Below are 7,557 nucleotides of genomic sequence, written 5' to 3'. Positions count from 1 at the left end.
CGTAATGTGTGCTTTCACTTAATCTCATCGAATTAGACATAGGGCTACGCACCAAAGCATGCATTAGCATAAATCGGGCCATGTTGCTTTAAACAACATGCGATTTACTACGCTCTTACATGCATTGGGGCACAACCATCTAACCAAACAAGACTAAGGTTTTTAGAAGAGGTTTTGACTCGATAAAAGAAAGCTAACTTGAAAATTACAACTCGATGAACAAACGATAAATTACAAGCGACAAACCAATAAAGAACAAACGATGTAAAACAAACGAAACAAGAAAGACCAAAGGACACGGCCAAGCCATGGCCACTCTAGACACGGCTACCCTAGGTCCTAAGTCAGGTTCATTAGTTAGATCAATTGATTGCGAAACAAGTTCGAAAGCGGGCTAGAATACAAGTTAGAAACGACGTTGATCGATTGAAAAGATGTCTTGCAAATGTGTATTCTACACGGCCTAAAGGGGTCAAGTTAGGTCAAGAAGTTATGATATTAACGCTACTCATCGAGTGTTAATAGGAAGGTGCTAATCACGCACTCCTATGCTAGCGAGAAATCGAGTGAAAAGAGAGATGCGTTCAATTAGGTTATAGAATTGTTAGTTGATTTTTAAAGCTATGTCGATGTACCCTAACGTGTCTAATTAGGTTATTAAATTGATCTAATGTCATCTAAACGAGTTATATGTTAACAATCAGAGGTCATACTAACATGTGAATGGTCCTTGGGTGGGTCGAATTACACGAAACAAAAGAGGGATCAAAAGCGAAGAGCGAAGTTAGAATTCGTTTTATTAATGCCCTACCTTGAACACGAGGATATGTAAATGAGACGGGGGTTACGACCGACTGATGTAGCGGATTTCTTTCCCATCTCAAGTCAACGCGGGTGTTCATGGTGGTACTTTAATTCATACTCGGACTAAACTAGTTTCATAGTTAATGATAACAATCGATAAACAAAATAAAACGAAACAATAAAAAACAAACACAAAAAAAACGAAATAAAAGGGAGAAAGAGGAGGATTTGATGCACCCTCAACCTACATGTATCGTTGACACCATCTTGGGTCGTAATCGATGGTAGATTTTATCTCGAGAGGCCGTCGTCGACGAAGAAACAAAGCAAACAACACGTTTTTTGCAAATCTGGACAGCAACTTTCAAACTGCGATTTCTCTCTCGTTTCACGGTGAAAATTCGATTTAAAAGATGTTTTGAAAACTAGAAAGAGAGGAGAACAGAGATCTTAAAACAATCCCTGCTCGTTTTGAGTTATTGGGCACGAAAAACGATCACAAACAGAATCGACAGGGAAAAGTCACAAAAAGCAGAGTGTATAACACTCTGTTTTTCGAGGGAATTCGTGTACTCTCAAGGGCAATTTGGCTCGTAAATCTTTGTCTAATGTGTAGATGGATGTTGTATGGTTAATTTGGAACAATAAACTCGAATTTTGATGGAGGTTTGAAGGGAGAACGAAGGGTTTCAAAGAGGACACACAAACTGATTCTCAGTTTGTAAGTCGGTTTTGTCGAGGGTTTTTGGGAGGCAATTAGGGTTTGTTTCTGGAGTTTAAAGCTTGTAAGTGAAGGTATTATGTATGGAGAACTTAGATGAATGAATGGATGGTGAAGGGGGGGTATTTATAAGGAGTTAAAGTAGGGTAAAAAGGGAGCCATAAGAAGTCGGGCTCGGTTTGCATAGCTGCTGCCCATCAGCTATTCGTGGGTTTTTTTACGTTTTGTATGGGGGGTTTTCTTGGTGTTTAAGCTAAGTTAATATGGGTAGGATACTAGGGTATGGGTTAGGGTTAATGGGCATGGGTTTTGGTGGTATTTGGAGTGGGTTTTGGGCTCGGGATTTAGCACGCAAAAGAGGGGGGCTGCTCGTGTTTTTTATGCGGGCTGTTGGGGAGTGTTTGGGACGGTATTTGGGCCGTGGTTAAGGGGGTTCGAATTGGGGTTGGATGGGTAGAGTCTTAGGTTGGTTAGTGTACTCGAGATTCGTGCCAACTCGTAAAGAAAACGGGCTCAAAAACCGAGTTATAATCGAGCTCCAAAACGCGTGTTTAAAACGGGTTTTTTCGATTTTTAAATCGATTTTTCAAATCGATTAACACATTAAAATAAATGATTTTTCAAATCAAATACACTCATAAAATGATTTTTCAAATTAATTATTTATTTTATTTTCAATAAAATAAACTTGAGAAAATAAATTCAAAATAAAGCAATAAAATGAATTCACTTCAAAAAAACATTTAATTTAAATATCATTTAAATTAATAAAATACTCCGTCGACAACGCTCATTCTACATCGTAAAACGAACCCAAATAATGACAATGACAACTAATAAATACATGTGTCCTATCATCATCGGGTGTTTGTCGGGTTCTCTATAAATTCCAATATCGACGGATACGGGTATCTACAAAGAGGAAAGTACATATTGAGTATTGCTCGCACCGTCCAGTGTTTTGTGGCCACTGTTCGCCTGCCATCGGCCATTTGACGATAACCCCCACCCCATCCATGTATGGCTGCTCCTTCAAATTTGCTGGTAATTTGTTTATATTCATATTTCAATTGTTTCAATTAAATACCAGATTCATTTATTTGATGATAATAAAATAGTTAAGGTTAATGGAATCTTGTCGATGCAGCAGTGTAAAGCGGCGTTGGATGTGGTTGAGTTTTCAGATGTTACTTCAGATGATGAATTAGCTTCTTTTTTGCTGATATTATTACCCAAATGGCTCTTGATGTGAGTTTCTTAATTTGTTTGATTTTGCCCAAAATTGTGCTTTCGCCGTAATTATTGTTTTTAGTATGGGCTAGTTATATAATATTTTCAAAACATTTTGACGGCTTTCTGAAATGGTTTTCTCTAATAGTTTATTATGGAGGTTTTGAAATGTAAATTTGGAATGCCAGGATGAGCTAGAAAACATGGAATGGAAGATGCCTGGTTGCCACCATGGAGGTTCTGCTTTGTTCAAACTGATGGTGGATGCTACTTAATCACAAGGTACGGACCTGTATCTTAAATGGTCCTTTTGCTTTGTTAATTTTGTTGGAGACAGTCATGAGTGTGGGAGTGAGCTCATGAATTTTTTTTTGCAGTATAGAGGACATCTTTTAAAGGATGGCGGTGCAAGTCAAATACAAAACTGTCATCTTCATTTGCACCTTGGTTTGACGGGTTACAGGTTACTCTCCTTCTCTCTAGCTAGCTTTATGCCAATTGCTTTGCATATTGAGTACAATTTTAAGTTTCAAACGTTCATGTGAATTGTGTTGTGTATGGACATTCCAGGATACACTTAGTTGATTGTTGAATGACATCAGTTAAATGAATATGTGATGGTATATCCTTATCATTAGATGTGTGTGTGGTGTTTACATCCGACTAGTAGAGCCGTTGAGTGTCTATCGACTACTGTGTCAATTTACATTTCGCCTTCTTCAGTTTGTTGTATTTATACCCTCTCTAGATGATGAAGGACTAATAGTATACGATATCACTTGTTCTCTTTCTTGTTGATACCACATTCAGTACTAGAATTGTTTTAGCTGACAAACTGGCTGAGGTTTCAGCCTTTACGTCTGTACTATAGGTAGTTAAATTGCCTCCCATGTTTCTGCAGTGTTCTCTTAGTGAGTGGTATTGTTTTGAGGGATGTTCTTCTACTAACAAATGCTCTTATTTAATTCATATAGGACATTCATGGGGACCAATCTAAATGTGTTATGGGAAAAATTTCTAGTTCAATTAGAAGGTAGCTTATCAGTAGTTCTTTTATTTGATGCTCCTGCTGTTAGGACTAATGTGAAAATTTTGCACATGTTTGTAGTTCTATACTTCTGATTGTTAAATCTTATAGTCTTGTTTAATTATTCTAATTTGGTTTCAAGATTAGTTTAATTTGAAACTGGGACTTCCCATTTTTTTCATACACTGACATGCCCTTGCTTGTTTGCTGAATCCATCTCCCCATAGGTTATTACTCGGTTAAAGAAAAAGGTGATGACCTCAAAGACCTAGCACATTTCTCACGTCGAGGCTCTTCAAAATTAATGGTGTACGTTTGCACAAAGCAAGCACTGATATTACATGGGAAGAGATGTCGACTTTAACATCTAACAATCCCCGGTGCATTGAAGAGGTGTATGTGAACAAGGGTTTTATATTCTTGATCTTCATAATACATCACGTCCCCGCATTCATTTTTCAACCATGTATATGAATTTGGCTAGAGAAGTTTCGGCTAGTAGATGTTTAGAGATCATTTAGTATAGATTAGCTTAGTAACTAAGACGTTTGTGAGATTTTGTATACATTGGATTGTATTTGCATTGGAACGTTGTTGGGTTGAATGAAATTTAATGTTACTTTACATGTTATGTATTGGTGGCTGGTTGGATTCTTGTTGTAGGTTTTCAAGCTTTTGTATTCGAATTGTTAGTTTTACGAGATTTTCGGCAACAAATTTTTGTATATAAAAAAAACATTAATTGCATCCGTTTCTGATGACAAATGCGCAAATGGTACTTAAAACAATTTATCAATTGGATCAGTTTTTTCTGGTAGAACTGACGCAAAAAATAAAAGCAAATGCATCGGTTATGTGAAGAACTGACACAAATAACAACTATTTGCGTCGGTTGTAAGAGTCTATTGCGTCAATTCTACTAATACAACTGACGCAAATGACACCTTTTTGCGTCGGTTTTTAAGACACAACTGACGCAAATGTTAACTTTTTGCGTCGGTTCCAAAACAGACGCATATCAAATACGACCCCTCGATATACGTCAGTCAAAAACCGACGCAAAAGGCCTTTTACAACTGATGCAATAGGGGTTTTTTCCATTAGTGTGAAGATGTCTGGAGAAGATAATCAATTCATGTTCCCCAGCCAAGCGAACCTTCTACTCCAGGGATTTGATACGCGTTGTCACCCTTTCTAAGCTAGGAGTTGCACTTACATGTGCAAAGTCTTCCAAAGTCACCCCCGTGCCGTGTCGATACTGAGTTGGCATCATATTCACGACTGCCCATTTGTCAGTCTGTCATTTTGCGTATGTGTGAGTCAGTGCCCCAACGGTCACGTGTCTTCAATCTATTAAATCACGGATCTACGAGTAACAAGACTCGCCTTTAAGCTTAACAACATTCAGAACTTCTATCTCCCTTCGCGTGAGATAATACATGCTAGTTGCTTATATGCTAATTGCTCACATGCTTATGTGCTTATATGCTTGCGTGCCTACTTGCGTGTCTATGCGACTGCAGATTTGTGTGGCCACTAACCATGCAGATATTCTTGAGAAGACAAACTCACTCCAACTGAGTATTGGGTTCTTCCGAACAAACGGCGACCCGTCAAGTCCAAGGGCTTCAACCGCATCAATTACATGGCATACGCTACCTTACAACAAGCAGCAACTCATATCCCCGGCGAGTCCTGAGAAGTTTCTAACTCCCCAGCGAGTGCTGATTCTCAAATGGATATCACACATGCTATTTTCCACAGTTGATCATTCGACCATGAATTGCTGGCGAGCCTCAATGCACTTTCAACATGGCTGGTGAGCCTTACACCGTACCATGGCTGGCGAGCCTTACAACGCACCGCGGCGGGCGAGCCCCTTCACATCCGCATCAAGCTGGCGAGCCTTTGTCCGTAAACAAGATGCAACTCAAGGATGTATCCTGAAGATGCCTCTGGTACGACTCATTTTCACTGGCTGGCGAGCCTCGGCGCACAAATAATCCAACGACATATCCCGAAGATGCCTCAGGTATGACTCCTTCCTATGGCTGGCAAGCCTCAAAACGCACCACCTTCAACACCGGCTGGCGAGCCTTTGCGCGCAAAAGATTCAAGGACATATCCCGAAGATGCCCCAGGTAAGATTTCTTCTTATAGCTGGCGAGCCTTTAAACGTAGTCTAATGGACTTTAAACGACACGAATCGGAAGTCAAAAGACTCTAAACTGTTGCCGACGGCAGGTTCTTGACTCGAATCCTCGAGTTGCCTCGACGTCGCCCTTCCCGACAGCAGGTCCTTAGCTCAAACACTTTTGAGCCGCCTCGACGTCGCAATGGTCTTCAGGTTGTAATCTTCGATTGACCTGGAGATCATACTTTTACTTTCGCCTTGTCCAAGCCTCAAACAAAGTGGGGGCTCTGTAGATACCCAGTATCTACACCTTCCAAAAACCACCTGATGATGATCTGACTATAACGTGTTTTTGATATGCGTGCGTGGATTGGCTATAAATGAGACGGTTTAATGCACTACTCGAATATGAAAAATGATTTCAAAAGTTTTCTAACTTCATTTTCATTAAAACAACACTATTTAGAGTTAAAACCGTCTTTGGACCCAAAACCGACTCAGAAACACGCAACTCGAGTCAACCTGAGTCAACCCAAATCTGAAATGTCGAAAATAATGCCATGAATGTCTTCATCATGTCATTTCCATTAAAATGACCCTATTTAGAGTCTAAACCGACACCGAGCCAAAAACCGACTCCAAATTCAAATCTCGACTCGCACGAGTCAAACCCGAGTCAAAGACACAAAATACCTACCCCAAATATCACCCAAGCGTAAGCTTAAATGGCAAAGAAAACTTCAAAGACCACAAATCACAACCAACAAAACATTGTTTAGAACAAATGCAAAATCCAAATTTGCGAAAGGGACAATACACCCCATTTTATCACGAGGTAGCTCGCGCCTCAATGGGGTGTCTGCTTAGCCTCCAAGCAAACACAACCGACCTACCATCCCACATTTCTCTATAAATACCAACCTTCACACAACACAATCTTCACGCGAGATTCCGCCTCCTCACATCTCCCTTAAACTTCTATACTCGACTTCCTAAGTCACAAAATCGACACGTGTTTACGACCTACTGATCGTAAACACAAGCCTTACACATATTGTTTGTACCGTCGCCGTGCCTTCGACCGACCCATTCGACCAACTCAACTCATTAATCAACATGTTTTAATTAACATACTTTCAACTCATTTTCAAAACCAAATCCTTTTTTAAGGCACTCTTTTAAACTTCTTTTATCGTGAGTAGTCGCTACGAGAAAACCGTCTCTAAAGTCGTCTACGTCGTAAACATCAATACACGTAAGTTTGAGGGTGTAAATATCTTACTTTAATTCATGTCTTTACTGTTTTGATGAGTCTATAAGCACGAACGATGTATAACACGATTCAAATTTAGGTTAGACGAGACAAACATGAGTTTTGGCTTGAGGCAGAAGCCCCTTATTGTGCAAAGTGGCTCGCACCTCTTGTGGGTGTCTGGGTCAGACTCATCCGTGTTTGAGTTCGTCTTTTCTTCAACCCTTTCTTTTATTTTTACTTCTTTCCTTTTACGGTTTTTACCATTTCAAATGTTTCAAATCATTTCTATGACAAACATTTTAGCCATAATTTATAATCACCCTTGGCTCCATATACCATGACGGTTTAATCCATGACTCGGTGATATTAATTGGTTAATTACATTT

The 7,557-nt window shown here is 39.5% G+C and overlaps 1 long non-coding RNA gene across 1 annotated transcript; it reads left to right on the top strand.

The window, feature by feature from the left end:
- The first annotated feature begins 2,681 nt into the window (after positions 1–2,681).
- LOC141591247 (uncharacterized) lies at positions 2,682–4,355 on the top strand. Its single transcript, XR_012520756.1, has 4 exons — positions 2,682–2,773; positions 2,944–3,037; positions 3,133–3,218; positions 4,010–4,355. It is a non-coding gene; the product is annotated as an uncharacterized LOC141591247 (long non-coding RNA).
- Positions 4,356–7,557: the final 3,202 nt, after the last annotated feature.

The sequence above is a fragment of the Silene latifolia genome, chromosome 7 (assembly GCF_048544455.1).
Source record: "Silene latifolia isolate original U9 population chromosome 7, ASM4854445v1, whole genome shotgun sequence".
Taxonomy (NCBI): Eukaryota; Viridiplantae; Streptophyta; class Magnoliopsida; order Caryophyllales; family Caryophyllaceae; genus Silene; species Silene latifolia.
This window is presented reverse-complemented; position numbering and strand designations above follow the sequence as displayed.